General features: G+C 35.3%; 1 pseudogene; it reads left to right on the forward strand.

Annotated features, from left to right (window-relative positions):
* Positions 1-2,644: 2,644 nt before the first annotated feature.
* LOC100423722 (proline-rich protein 11 pseudogene) lies at positions 2,645-13,504 on the forward strand (annotated as a pseudogene).
* The last annotated feature ends 333 nt before the right edge of the window (positions 13,505-13,837 follow it).

Genomic DNA, 13,837 nt, shown 5'->3' on the forward strand with positions numbered 1-13,837 from the left:
TTGATTTAGCATTTCTCTCTGCTTTTTTTTTAATCTTCCATCCTCATTCTTTCACCAAATTTCCCCTCCATTGGCATTGTATTTGTGTATGAGAGTTTTAGTCTTACTATACAGATATATAAACAGTGTAGTGTTTCCATAAAGATGTATCATGGCCTCCTATTGAGACAGCCATTTTGTTTTAACATTGCATTTCCTCAAAGGTTGGCTCCCTGAGTCTCCAGTGGTTCTCCAAATCCAGATTTCACAGATTAGTAAATAGGACAATTGGGGAGCACTGTAAAAGACAGTTTCATTATTTTATGAGGAGAGATAATCAAAATTTTGTTGAGAGCTAGACAGATTGATCTAAATTATAAACCTACTAATATGAAATTTAAAGTAACAAAGAAAGGTAACTTCTATTCTGATAGAAAGAGGAGAAACCTGGAGAAAGCCTGGGGTTCCAAGGAATAACTTTCATCTTTTTTCAAAGTTACTCTTCCTGATTACCAATATCCATCCATAATGTGAGTCAGGGCCAGCCTGCATACATGTACATGAGTGATGTTGAGCAGTGAAATCTCTACTGCTCAAAAATAGTTTTCAGGCCACTTGGTTTGTTAGACATATCGAAGTTTTATTACAAACATGCTTTACAATGGACTGATTCAAATATTTTTTTTTCTTGAGAAAAATTTTCTGGGACGACGTTGTCAGGAAAAACATTTCTGAGGTAGTTACTAAAAGAAAAGATGTTGATTAAAGGTTTATAGAGTCTTGACTGAACGTTACACAGATAAATGGCATGATTGGTTTCCCTGAGCAAATTTTAAACACAGTAAACTTACATCAAATAATTTCTTAAGAATTTTACCTGCCAAGAAAGAAATTGTCAATTATAATAAACAAAAAGTTTGTCTCAGAATGACATAACTTTCCCCTATCACCATAATTTATACATTTTCTGCTAAATACATATTCCAGAAGTAGAGAAAGAGTTACTTTTATTGCCTAAGGTTTCAAGAGTAGGCAAATTATAAAGAAAAAAATGAAAACTAATATTTTAACTTCAAAATGATTACTAAACATGGATAAGGATAGATGGAAAAGCAGAGACCAAGAAAGCACCCTCATTGGATTTCTTCTCTTTTGGAGAAACTGCTTCCCTGGCTGTTTATATAAATTCAATTGTTGTCAGCTGCAGCAGCCAAAGCTTTAGTCATCAATCTTAGTAAAAATGATTTCTCCTTCTGAGGTTATTTCTCATCTTGAAATCATAAAGTGTATTATCAGCAGTCAGTGAAACAGGATCCAAGGAAAAGGAGGCACATTTGTTGCATTTACTTAATGGATTATCATTGTTTTCCAGTTTTCTGTTCATAAATCTAGTTTATTTTCCTCTCTGAACCCCAAGGAATACAGAATTTTCCAGGCCACCACAACCTGGGAAGATACAATTGAAGAGATTGAAGAGATGTAGGTGTAAGAGTACTTTAGTTTCTGAGTCCTCACCGGGGAAACTGATATAATCCAAGCCTCCTCCCACTCTGCCCATGTCCCTGACTTCCAATCACCATCACACATTAACACTCTTCACAGAAGTTCTAGGTGCTGATCTCTTTACCTGGCCACCTTGTGACTTTCACTCAATAAATGTTAGCAACTATTATTACCGTTTTGTCATGAAATAATAAACTCCTTGAAGAAGCTACATCATGGCCAATTCTCTTTATGCCACATGTGCTTCCTTTCGATACTCTCAACCATGCTGAGGAGTTTTGAGTTGCATGCTAGATGTAAAATACTGCCTTCTTCTCAACTCTTTGTCAGCATTATTTCTTAGGCCTAAAAGCAGTTCTTCTTGTACCCAAAGTCTCATAATTTTGCATAAGTTGCCCCCCATCCAACCGTATACACACATATATATCATCCCTTAATTTTCTCCTGAATTACTGGGGCAAGATAGATTTGTGTTTTTTCTCCCTCTTAAAAAAAAAACAAACAAAAAAAAAAAAACAAAAAAAAAACAAACGTTTCTGTGCAGAGATACGCATATAAGCACACTTTCTGTGTATATATAACATGGAGAAAGCTTTTCAACACTAGCACCATCTATGCCCTAAGTTAAACCTAGTTCAAATTTTACTACTCAATATGCATGTCTGTAAAATGCCCTAAGTAATCCTTTTCTTTTTTGTGTGGGGAAAAGAGTAAGTCATGGATGGATGTAAAAAGACCAAGGTTTTTTATGCCCTTTAGCATCTCTACATGCACATATATTTCCTGACTGCCCAAATATGGCGCAATTTCTAAGACAAGTATCAAGAGATCAAGTGCTCCAGAGAGCGTTCTGGTTTATAGGAGAACCTTCCAAAATCTCACCTTCTGCTGTTGTAGAGTACTGCAAACAAGCTACTAAGTGCATACTGCCTTACTCTCAAGTATTTGAAAAAAAGCCACTATATACAGAAGAATGAACTCAGCCTAAGCAGGAGAAATACATTAAAATATAGTGATATCCCCCTCTAGGCAGGATTGCCACATGGGCATGAAAAAATAAACACTTGACAAAATCTTGTCCACTAAATAAAGAAAATGCATACATCTAAGTGTCAAGATTTTATCAGCATCATCATTATAATTGTTATCATCCCTTGCAGAAATGGTTCCTGATAAATGGAGTGTCCATCTTTGCTTGGACAGCTGTAGAATAGGTGTGGGTGAACAGGTTTGCTGAACTGTTCTGAGTTATAAAGTGAGAAATCATTGCAGTCTGGGGAATTAAGAGAAAGAAGATGGAAACTAAAAATCTGTTGGAAAGGGACTGCATGGAATAAAACCAATTGACTTAAATTGTTCTGATTGTTAGAATTAATTGAATTAATAGGAGATTCTTACATCTTTGTAACATCTTCTTACAAACTTATCACAATCTTTTCAATGAAATTTGCATGGCCCACTGATGCTAGATGCTTTTCATTTGAGTGAATCATTTCAGGGAATGGGAGCTTATACTGAGTCTGTAACTGACTTATGCAAAATGAAAAAAGAAGTGCTCACTTACAGATATATTGTTATGTGGGAAAGGAATTGATGGAAATTTGCATCTTTTTTTTTTTTTACAGTATGAACTTGAAAATATTTTCCAAACCACGTCTTCACTTCTAACCACATTAAAGATATGTATTCAAAAGTTCTTAAAATTAAGTTCCAAGTGTTTGATCTCTTTTGTTTTAATTTCTCTATAAATTATTAATGATACCAGCATTTGCCAATATAAAATTTTTAAAATGGAATCAATTTTAACGAATTTGCAGGAGAACTTAATACACTAAGGAACAATTATCAGGTAATAATATTTTACTAAAAAAATCTTAACGGGGAATAATATTTGCTCAAGGGAAGAGATCAGAGTACATTTGGGGAAACTTCAAATTTCACTAAAATTATGAACAAATCACATGTGTTTCCCTGAATATATAATTTATAATTACATAAATATGCATTATGAGGTCTATATATTGCTATTTCCATTTTGTAGTTTTAGAAATTGAGACTCAAAAGAGTTTGAAAGTATTGGCAAGGTCATATAGCTCATCAGCCTCACTCAGACTATGCAAGATTTTAGATACACTGGAAAAATTTACTCTCGCTGGGCACCTGCAGGCTGAGTGTTGGTTGGATTTTAGCCCACACCCTTTCCAGGCCTGGCATCTCTGCACAAGACAAACATTGCTCAACTTTACTTGGCTGCACCATGCTTTTGAGACCCCTGCTATGATTACTCTTTGCAAATCAAAGAGATGATGAAGTTTATTTATAGCTAATTATCTTGGGCACATGCACAGGAGCCAAATTATTTTTGTACTTTGACCTCTAAGCAAGAGTCAATGTTTCCTATATAATGATGTTGAGTTTAAAGAGCCAAAACTAATTTAATGGTGAGTAGTCAGTACCTCAATAGAAAGTGAGAATAATTTAAGGTAAACACTGTGTGTGAATTGCAGAATGACATCACCAGTTAGAGGGATATTTTGTGAAAAAGCTGCAGGGCAAATATGGTTTACCTAACATTCAAAATCTTGCCTTCCTATAGGAGCCAAGTTATATAAGCAAGGGTTAATACTCTATTTTATTACCATCTTAATTAGCATGAAAATGGAAAGATTGAGTTGTTTTGGATGATTTCTCACTCTTTTTGCTGTAATGAATACAAAATTTATTTTCACAAAGTATAGTTTCTAAACATTTTCTTTTTCTTCAGTAATCCAGTCTGAATGAGAATAAAGCATTTAAGACAAATTACCTTTTTTTTTTTTTTTTTTTTTTTTTGCAAAATTGAAGCTTTCCATTTTTAAACTGAAACTTAATTTTTTTCTAAAATATGTTACACCTTAACATATATTTGTAAGAGGATATAAAAGTAGGGTGAGATAGTAGAAAGATTATAGTTTCTGTCATCAGAAATAACTTGATTAGTTTTTGCATTTTTTTGTGGGTGGAGGGTTTGTTTTGTTTTCTTTGCTTTAAATTATCTTCCTTCTCTGCACTTCCATTGCCTTCTCCATGGAATGGCTGCATGTGACCCACAGGCTATTGTCTATGAGCTCTGCTTTCACATAATAAAGTAGTAATATAATTCAACAGCATGTGTTTAATCAATCCCTCAAATTCTCCAAGACTCAAACTGCCACGGAATGAGTACTTTATTCAAGTTATTAAATCAGAGGAAACCTCTAAGGGAGTGTCTCCTAGGACAAGGTGAATAAAAGAGTTTTGCAGGATAAAGGAAAAAAAGCAGCCAAGTTCCAACTTCAAGCAGAGATTGGGACTAGTAGGTGAGGGCCATTCTAAAGTGACATGGGCCTGCTGGGCTGGGAGCCTGGAAGACCAATGACTGTTACACCTCTAAGTGTGTGTGAGAAATACATAAGATGATGCATACACACTAAAACTTAGCATCTAAGAAAGAGTTGATATTTATATCAATATCAATATTATTCAATATTAATATTAGTATTTATATATATTAGTGTTATACAATTAGTATAACAATAATTATATATTAACAGGTGCCTTGGTTTAGTGGCAATAACATTAAATTTGACGTCAAGATTTCAACTGTGCTATCTATTTGTTGTATAACCTTGAACTTAAACTCCAATTGGCACAATTATTCAAATCAAGTCCTGATTTAACTTTCCAGATACTACTGTAAGAGTCATCTATCCAAAACACCACACTAAACACACATTCCAGGGTAAAAGTCTCCTGTCATAGCACCCTCCTATCTGCAAAGTTAAGCTTCACAACAAGGTCCTTTCCAGTGAGGACCATGAATTTCATTCTTCCATTCTTAGACCACTGCAATCTGTAATTTCAATCGCTGCAGTGAATTTCTCACTATCTACCTTTTTGTTCACTCCTCTCCATTGGAGACCAATTCCACCTTAAAGCCATAGTATTATTTTTAAAGAAACACACACATTATTTCTTTATTTAAATCTAACCACGATCTTTTTCACTATTGTCAAGATAAAGAAAACAATTATCACCATAGCATAATGATGTTTTAAAAAACTGCCCCTGCCCATTTGCTGGTCTTCATTATTCTCTATCTCTTTCTGCTACCTTAGACTTACTCTCTCTCCATATTCACTTTTTATCTAACTTATTTTCTTTAGGTCACAACTTAAACATCATTTCTGAAAGGTAACTTTGATAGCCCTAATTTTGTCCCATTGTCATTCATTTAAAATGTATTTTGCAACATCCTTCACAATTTTTCTTAACTTCTCAGTTACTTGCTCATTGCTCATTTGCTATTCTAGGCTGCTGGAGGATGAGGCCACCACTCTCCCTTCAGTGCTTAGAACAGTCCCAGGCATCTATGGGGGAGGATGAGGCCTCTATCTTTCCAGTTCACCACACCGTGTCTAGTACTTAGCACAGTCCCAGGCATCTATGGGATTCTCTAATCCATGAATGAATAAATAAAATATTCTTGATGATGTTTTCTCAATCTAAGTTACGTGCCCTTAGGGAGTAAAGTCATATATATTTCCTGAGCCTTAGGTTCTTCATTTGAAATATGAGGACAAGAGTATATGTGCCTGCTTTGTAAACAAAGAAAGAAAGAAAAAATGAGATGAGAGAAAAGAAAAGAGAGGAGAGAAAAGGAGAGGAGAGGACAGGACAGGACAGGATAGGAAAGGACAGGAAAGGAAAAGGAAAGGAAAGAAAAGGAAAGGAAAGGGTGAGAGATAAAAAAAAAAAATCCGAGAAATCGCTTTGAAAACTTTCAAGAGTTAACAAATACTATGTGCTTGGGGGTCTCAAACTGAGTCAACAGTTAATTTAACATTATCGACGGACAGGGACTCATTAAGTGCAGGAAATGATTTTTTTCTACATTAGCCATTACTTATTATTTTCAGAGGGAGAGAGAAAACTGGATACATTAATAATAAACTCAGCTCCCCATTGAGGCCCGTTCTCCGTAATGGGGAAGAAAGACCTGTATATAATTTAGGATTTAATAGTGTTTACAAATACATTAGTGAGTGGAGGGTTACATAAGGAAATCCCATGAAAGAATCAATGGGAAACCAACAGCTGCTGAAGGGCTCTAAGTCCTAGCAGCATTCCTTGCAGTCTATCTTGCTAGTTTTCCAAAATATGTAAGTAATTAAACGTATGCTCTTCTTTTACAGTTTGCTCACAAAATAATATTTCCGCTCTTTGAAACCTGCTCCCAGTCTGTTTTCATTTTGTTTTTCATAAAAGTATTTCTGAATGTATTTTAAAATTGCTTTCAGACACATTAACATCTAATATAGTTTTTCACTTCAGTTAGGTGAACTTTGACATAATTCTGTCATTTTTATAAAAGAATCTTTTGTCAAACCTCTTCTCCTTATACTGCATACATACTTGTATTTTTCAAGTCTTGAGATAGCTCACTAGGGTCTGGTGAGATATGGATAAATCTCACCAATATACTACCTATCTCTATTAATCTCTATTAACATTTAATAAAGTTGGAAGACTACATGACTGTCCTGGAAGGAATGACGTTTTGTCCCAGCACTTAACTTAGAAAGATATGTCAATCTACAAAGGGATAAAGCTATAACATTTAGGTAACATCTAATGTGGGTTATATAATAATACTTTAAATTTGTAGAGAGCTTTATCAAATAATTATCTTTACATTATCTTGTTTGAGCATCTAAATTATGGAGTAGATATACTCTTTTATGAACCCCAAGTCTGAAGCTTAGAGAATTTAACGAACAGAAGCTGGCACACAGCTACTATGCAACAAAACGTCGATGTAAATGAAAGCTCCCTTCTCTGGTCTAGTGAACAAAGAGGATCTTAGTCCATTACCAACTAATGGGGAGCATTCTCCTCATCTCTCTACATTTCTATGTGCTTCTGCTACTTTTCCTTCCAATCATTTACACACACTCCAATATAACAATCCTGGGGGCTGAGTAGAAGGTGAAGGGGTGAAGGGGAACATCATAATACAAGACATACTTGCCTTCAAGAAGCTCATGGAAGAATAGGGCTCTATGTTTACATGGAGGGCGATCCAGAAAAACAAGAATCAGAGATTCTTTGTTCCCTTTCCTAAACAGTCTTAATCTCAGCTGGCACATAGAAAAATCATTCACCTTGCATATCAGAGTGAGGCATCCATCTGCCAAGCCCAGAATTCCCAGTTCAAGTTGGAAGGCAAAGTAGTTTTGATGTCTTAAGTGCATGACAGTATGGCACCTGTATTACACCCCCACATTTTCCTGATTCCAGAGGGACAGTCAAAAGCAGTGGTTTTATGGTCTCCAACAAGTGAGTCTTTTCAGTTCCATCCTTCACTGAAAGACCTCTCTGTCACTGCGTGATTCTGCAGAATTTCACCATCTGAATATTTACATGGGTGGAGTGGAGTCGTCACCCCAGGCTGAATTTTCAAGACCATGCAAGAGACAGTTCAGACATATCATTCCCTAGGGACATGTTACAAATCCTTCACCAAGTCAATCATTCTGCACTGTGCCAGTTTTTTATGAAAAAAGATTCAGTAACATTGAGAGAACAATAAGAAAAAAAGCAAGCTGAATTTCCACACTTAAGGAAAAGAACTTTCATATTTTAGTTTTTAAAAGCTAGATATATCCAGATTGGCTGATCTGTTGCTTGCACAGTGTTCTCCTGGCTGCTACACAGTCTCTCCCAATGTCTTCTCCCATTAGAAAAAGTTTCCCACTTTGATTCCTTAGTCCACTTAAAATTTGATAAATAGCTTGGTGTACTTTGACTGAATCTTCTTCATTTACATTCTAATCTGCACAGTTCTCACAGCTTCTGGGGTGGAATGTGAATTCTACCTCAGGAGTAAAGATGAAATGAACCCTTTAATTCTCCACTAAATAAATTACAGCAGATGTTTGTACTACAAAAATTAGCATGTCTCACCAAGTGAAGTATTGAGATATATATTTAGAAAGAGAGAAACATATAAATATATAATATACATATAAATTATGGTAATATACACACAACAAAAAGTTTTCCATCTTGATCATTAAGTGTGCAGTTCCACAGTGTTGAGTACATTCACATTGTTCTGCAACCAATATCTAGAAATCTTTTCGTTTTGCAAAACTGAAACTCTATACCCTTTAAAAAACAATTTCCCATTCTCCTCTGCCCCAAGTCCTGGCAACTATCATTCTACATTTTGTCTCTATAAATTTCATCAAGCTAGGCGCCTCATATAAATAGAATCATACATTACATGTGTTTTTGTGTTTGGCTTATTTCACTCATTATTGTTCTGAGTTCATCTACGTTGTACCATGTGTCAGAGCTTACTCATTTTTTAAGGTTTAATAATCTTAACTGCCTGTACATATCAAGTTTGTTTATCTATTCATCCACCAATAGCCATTTCCGTTGTTTCCACTTTTTAGCTATTTAAATAATGTTGCTATAACCGTGAGTGTGCAAATATGTCTGAGTTCCTGCCTTCAGTTCTTTTGGTTATATTTTAACATATTCTCTTTTTAAAGTTCTGAGAAATTTTATAGCAAATCACCTATGTCAGTATCCAATCTACTTTCTTAACTTAAGGTTAGGTTTGTTTTTCAGTACATGTTGATATTCATATTATTGATATGAAGATTTCGTTATGCTTAAATTAAATGTAAGTTATGTCTGTTGATTTGGTCACCCAAAACCTAAGTTTAACATAAGTATACTAAACAATTGTCCTGTCTAATTATCAAATAGTAGCAGATTTAAATTTGATATAGGTATTATTATCACAGACATTTATTTAAAATAAATTTTTGAAATAAATAGGTACCTGTAAATAGACAATGTAGTAAATGAGATGATATATGCATAAAAGTATTATAATAACTATTTCTTGGAAATAAAATTCTTGATATTAAAAATAACTTAAGAAAATACTATAGGTAATAGAAGGATAAGATTAGAAGAGGATGAGAAATTAGGAGAGACTATGCATTCCTGGTAAAAAACGAAAGTAGCTTGGACTCAGAAAATAGTAGCAAAAATAGATGGAAATTCATGAAGATATTTGTATTAAAAAGGAGAGTTCTGTTTGGGACATGACAATTTTGAAAAGTTTACTTGGCATAACATCAAAGCACTAGCAATTTGAACAACTAAGTCTGCAATTTAGTGAAGAAGTGAAAGATGAAAATTTTAACTTTGGAGGAATTGCTTTAGGGACCACACTTAAACCATGGGACTGAAGGAAATCACCATGGAGTGTGTGTAGTTGAGAAGAGATGGGAACCAAAACAGGATATTGAGACAGTCCAACAGTTGGATGCCAAAGAATATAAAAGCTAGCAAGGGAGACAGAGAAGACCAAACAGGAAGCAACATCAGAAGAGGTAGTAGCACAGAAATTACTGGAAGACAAGAAGACAGCTTTTCAAAAAGGAGAAAGGGATCAACCATAATAATTTCAAAGAGGAGTCAATGATCTTTAAAGCGATCTTAAGAAACATTCAGGTCATCTTTAATTCAAACAACAATAATTTCCATAGAGTGTTGGTAAAAGTAACTTGCTAACAGTGGGTTGAAAAAGTGATAGGTGAGCACTTGGTAATAGAAATTCTAAAAAATATTACGTGTTTTAATACGATGAGTTACCCAGAAATAAAATAGTAGCTGAAGGGGAAATGGATGAACATGGAGTCTACTTTTGTTTAGTTTTAGGTTCGTTGGTTCGTAAACTTTTTATATATTTGATAAAACATTTTTATTTGATGATGAGAAACATCCAAGAGGAAGCACAATGATGTCTCCAGGGAAATAATGGACCAATTGCAGAAAGAACTAGAGAAGACAAAAGGAGATGGGGTCCAAAGCAAAGGAGTTTGGGCCTTAGGTAGAAGTATGGATCTTGAGTACAGATACAGGAAGATTAACAGAGTTGGTATTAAGACTATAAAGAAATTCATAACCAATTGTTTATATATGTATTTTAATGAAGTAGGAGACAATATCGTATAGATAAAGGATTGTTAAAATGGCACAAAAAATTAGTAGAAAAGCTAGGAATTATGGTTAGAAAATAGAATGCTTAAAACTGAGATTTCAGGCCAGGCATGGTGGCTCATGCCTGTCATCCCAGCACTTTGGGAGGCCCAGGCAGGTGGATCACGAGGTCAGGAGATCGAGACCATCCTGGCTAATACGGTGAAACCCTCTCTCTTCTAAAAATACAAAAAATTAGCTGGACGTGGTGGCGGGCGCCTGTAGTCCCAGCTACTCGGGAGGCTGAGCCAGGAGAATGGCGTGAACACGGGAGGCAGAGCTTGCAGTGAGCGCAGATCGTTGCACTGCACTCCAGCCTGGGCGACAGAGTGAGACTCAGTCTCAAAAAAAAAAAAAAAACAAAACACTGATATTTCAGTGGTGATGTAATTTGGAGATAATAAGACCAAAATTATCATTATGGTTGTGGGTGACTGATATAAAGAAAATAAAATACATTTATTTGAGCATGAGGAAGTCAAAGCCAAGCTATGGCACACATCCTCCAGAATTTGCTCCAATCTCAAATTTCAAAGAATAGAGACAATAAACAGTGTAGATTAGACTCTGGAAGTCAAACTCTTTATCCTTCTGTAGCCCTGCTGTATCTTTTCTGACCTGTGGTAATTCCTACAGCCCCCCTCACCATAGCCTACATACTTTATTTTCTCTGCCTTAGCATAAATTTTATTTCTGTAAGAAATGATATGAAAAAGACATATTTTCCTATTCTCAAATATTAATACCTGCTAGAAAGGGGGGTCTTTTCTAGCTTACTGAAAGACAATCTATATCAAAAGAAGCTAAATTTGCTTGTTTTATTCAATTAGAAGAAAAAGATTGATAAGTCTTCTATGCTTGTTGAACTACCTCAAGGTACAAAAAGTTTTTCCTAGGAAGGTACAAGAAAAAAATGTTAAAACCAGAGCTTGAACAACATAAAGTAGGATAATGATGCTAAAAGTTGAGAGAAAGAATACTGAAGGCAGGTTTCACTGACTTCATTTTTTATTCATCTTATTTTGCCTGGAAATTTCTAATATAAGTGCACTTCCAAAAGAATGGATTTTTAAAAAATGGCCACTTTCTCCACATTGATTTTTCTCTTTTTCTTAAGTATTTAAACATTTTTTAGAAGATCCAATGAATTTCATTTTTATTATATCACATAAGAATGTTCTTTTCCAAAAAACAATGTTTACAATGTGAGAGAGTATGATTGAGGAGGCTGTGAGCTCTTTCCTCTAAGTGGAGACCTTGGTTAGTTTCAATTTTCTGTAGAAACACTTTTTATGTTTTGCTTTAGATATTATAAAATAGTGTATTCTCCAAAAATATAGCCATAAAGTTGTAGATTTGCAACGAAAATACTCTCATTGCCAGGCTAGACTTCAACTTCCTTTCCTCTAATCAAGAATGTCCAAAAGCAACAGTGTGACAATTAATGACAAGATGCTAAGTATTTGTAGTGTACGTTTGTCTTTGTGAACTGATAGCTGTCCTGTTTGTGTGTGTGTGTGTGTGTGTGCGTTTTACATTTCTTTCTTTCTTTTTTTTTAATCCAATCTCACACATATTTCCAAGGAGGTGAACAACAGAAGGAGAAAAATATTAAATCATTGCCCATTGATATCCTACTCTTAAATTCTGCAATATAATCTCTGCTGGTATTTTCAGTCTGTCTTTTGGAAAGGGAAGCAGATTCCTTTATGCATCTCCTTAGCCAATGTTTAAGTATTTGCTTCCAAATACAATAATTTGTAAACTATTGCATATCTGTAAAAAATCTCTTTGGATTTGAAAGTTTTCATTTATTCCAACTCTACTGAAGTTCTATTTTTATTCAACTAATCTCCAAATGTCCCAACTTTCCTGCATTAATCTATACAGGAAGTTTTAAGTGCAACTGTACTTCAAGGTAATTTTGCATAAGAAAAACCCAAAGGGGAAGATGATAACATTGTCCTATGCATTCTTTCTCTCTGGTTGTATCCAAACAGTAGTGACAATCAAGGTCTATACACAAACGACCTTGTATGAGTTCAGGTGCTTCAATCATGTCTGTAACATTATTACGTTTAAGTTTTGACTCAGCGATGCCAAAATGGTGACTGTTTACTGGTTGTCTGTTATGATAATTTTTTTTTAATTTTTGAATTCAACTTTAACACACATGAAAAAGAGGAGGCACAATGTGATCGCAGAAACAGAGATTAGAGTAATGAGGCTACAAATCAAGACTTTTCCAGAAAATTCTTCCTGCTAAGCTGTGGTCAAGCGTGCCACATGAGTGGTAAACTTATAAATGTGCCTGTCTGTGCTCTAACTACCTGCTGCAGAAGGCTGAGCTGCACTTCCTTCCACACTGCTCCAGCCAGCCAGCCAGCCAGCTTCCTCCTCCTCTTTTTCCTCCTCACCCTCCGCCTACATCTACCACACCTCCACTACCATGCTACCTCAGGAAATGCAATCTCACTAAAGCATTTCAGGCTGGATCATTAGTAAAAGATGGACCCATACAGATTACAGTTAAAATCTACTGATTGTGACATTAAAGAAGACACAGAATTTCAACGGAAGGGCAAGCCTGTACCCTCACCAAAGGTATGAAATCCACTAGTTACTGTCCCGAACCTGCAGTATGTTGTCCTAAAACCTAACTATAGTGTTAGCAGCTCAAGTTACAAATGTCTTAATTACTCCTAGCAAAAGCCAGATAGATGGGAAGAAACTGCTGACAAAAGTCGATGTAGAGAGGAGCCCAGGTAGAACCTCTCTTACCAATACAGAAAACAGGGAAACAGAAACTGGACTGATCCCAGTAATAACCTGCCCCTTGAGGAGAAAGTTACAGCAGGCTCACCCTAGAAGCCCAGCTCACACAGTGCCACTTTCTACAATAGCTTTAGTGAATGAAACAGGTGCCATCTCTGCCTGACTCCATGTGATGATCCATAAAGTATACAGATAAAACCACTCAAATCCTTTGTGCAGAAATATCTTATAATAATGCCATTTCAATAATTAGAGTAGGCATGGAGCCCAAATTTACTGTGATAATAAAGTGGATATTGGGATATTTTCTAATTTTCATGATCAGTAAGACAACCAGATGGGAAAATGTCATCTCCAAAGTAATGTTTATCCTGGAATAATCCAATTTAGGTTAGAGATATGGTTCAAATTTGACCAGATAACTCTAGTTTGTACTGGATAGGTACATTATGACATTAAGAAAATAGCCTGGTTCCTGTTCATCCTAGATATTCAT

This window comes from Macaca mulatta, chromosome 4, assembly GCF_049350105.2.
Source record: "Macaca mulatta isolate MMU2019108-1 chromosome 4, T2T-MMU8v2.0, whole genome shotgun sequence".
In the NCBI taxonomy this organism is placed as follows: Eukaryota; Metazoa; Chordata; class Mammalia; order Primates; family Cercopithecidae; genus Macaca; species Macaca mulatta.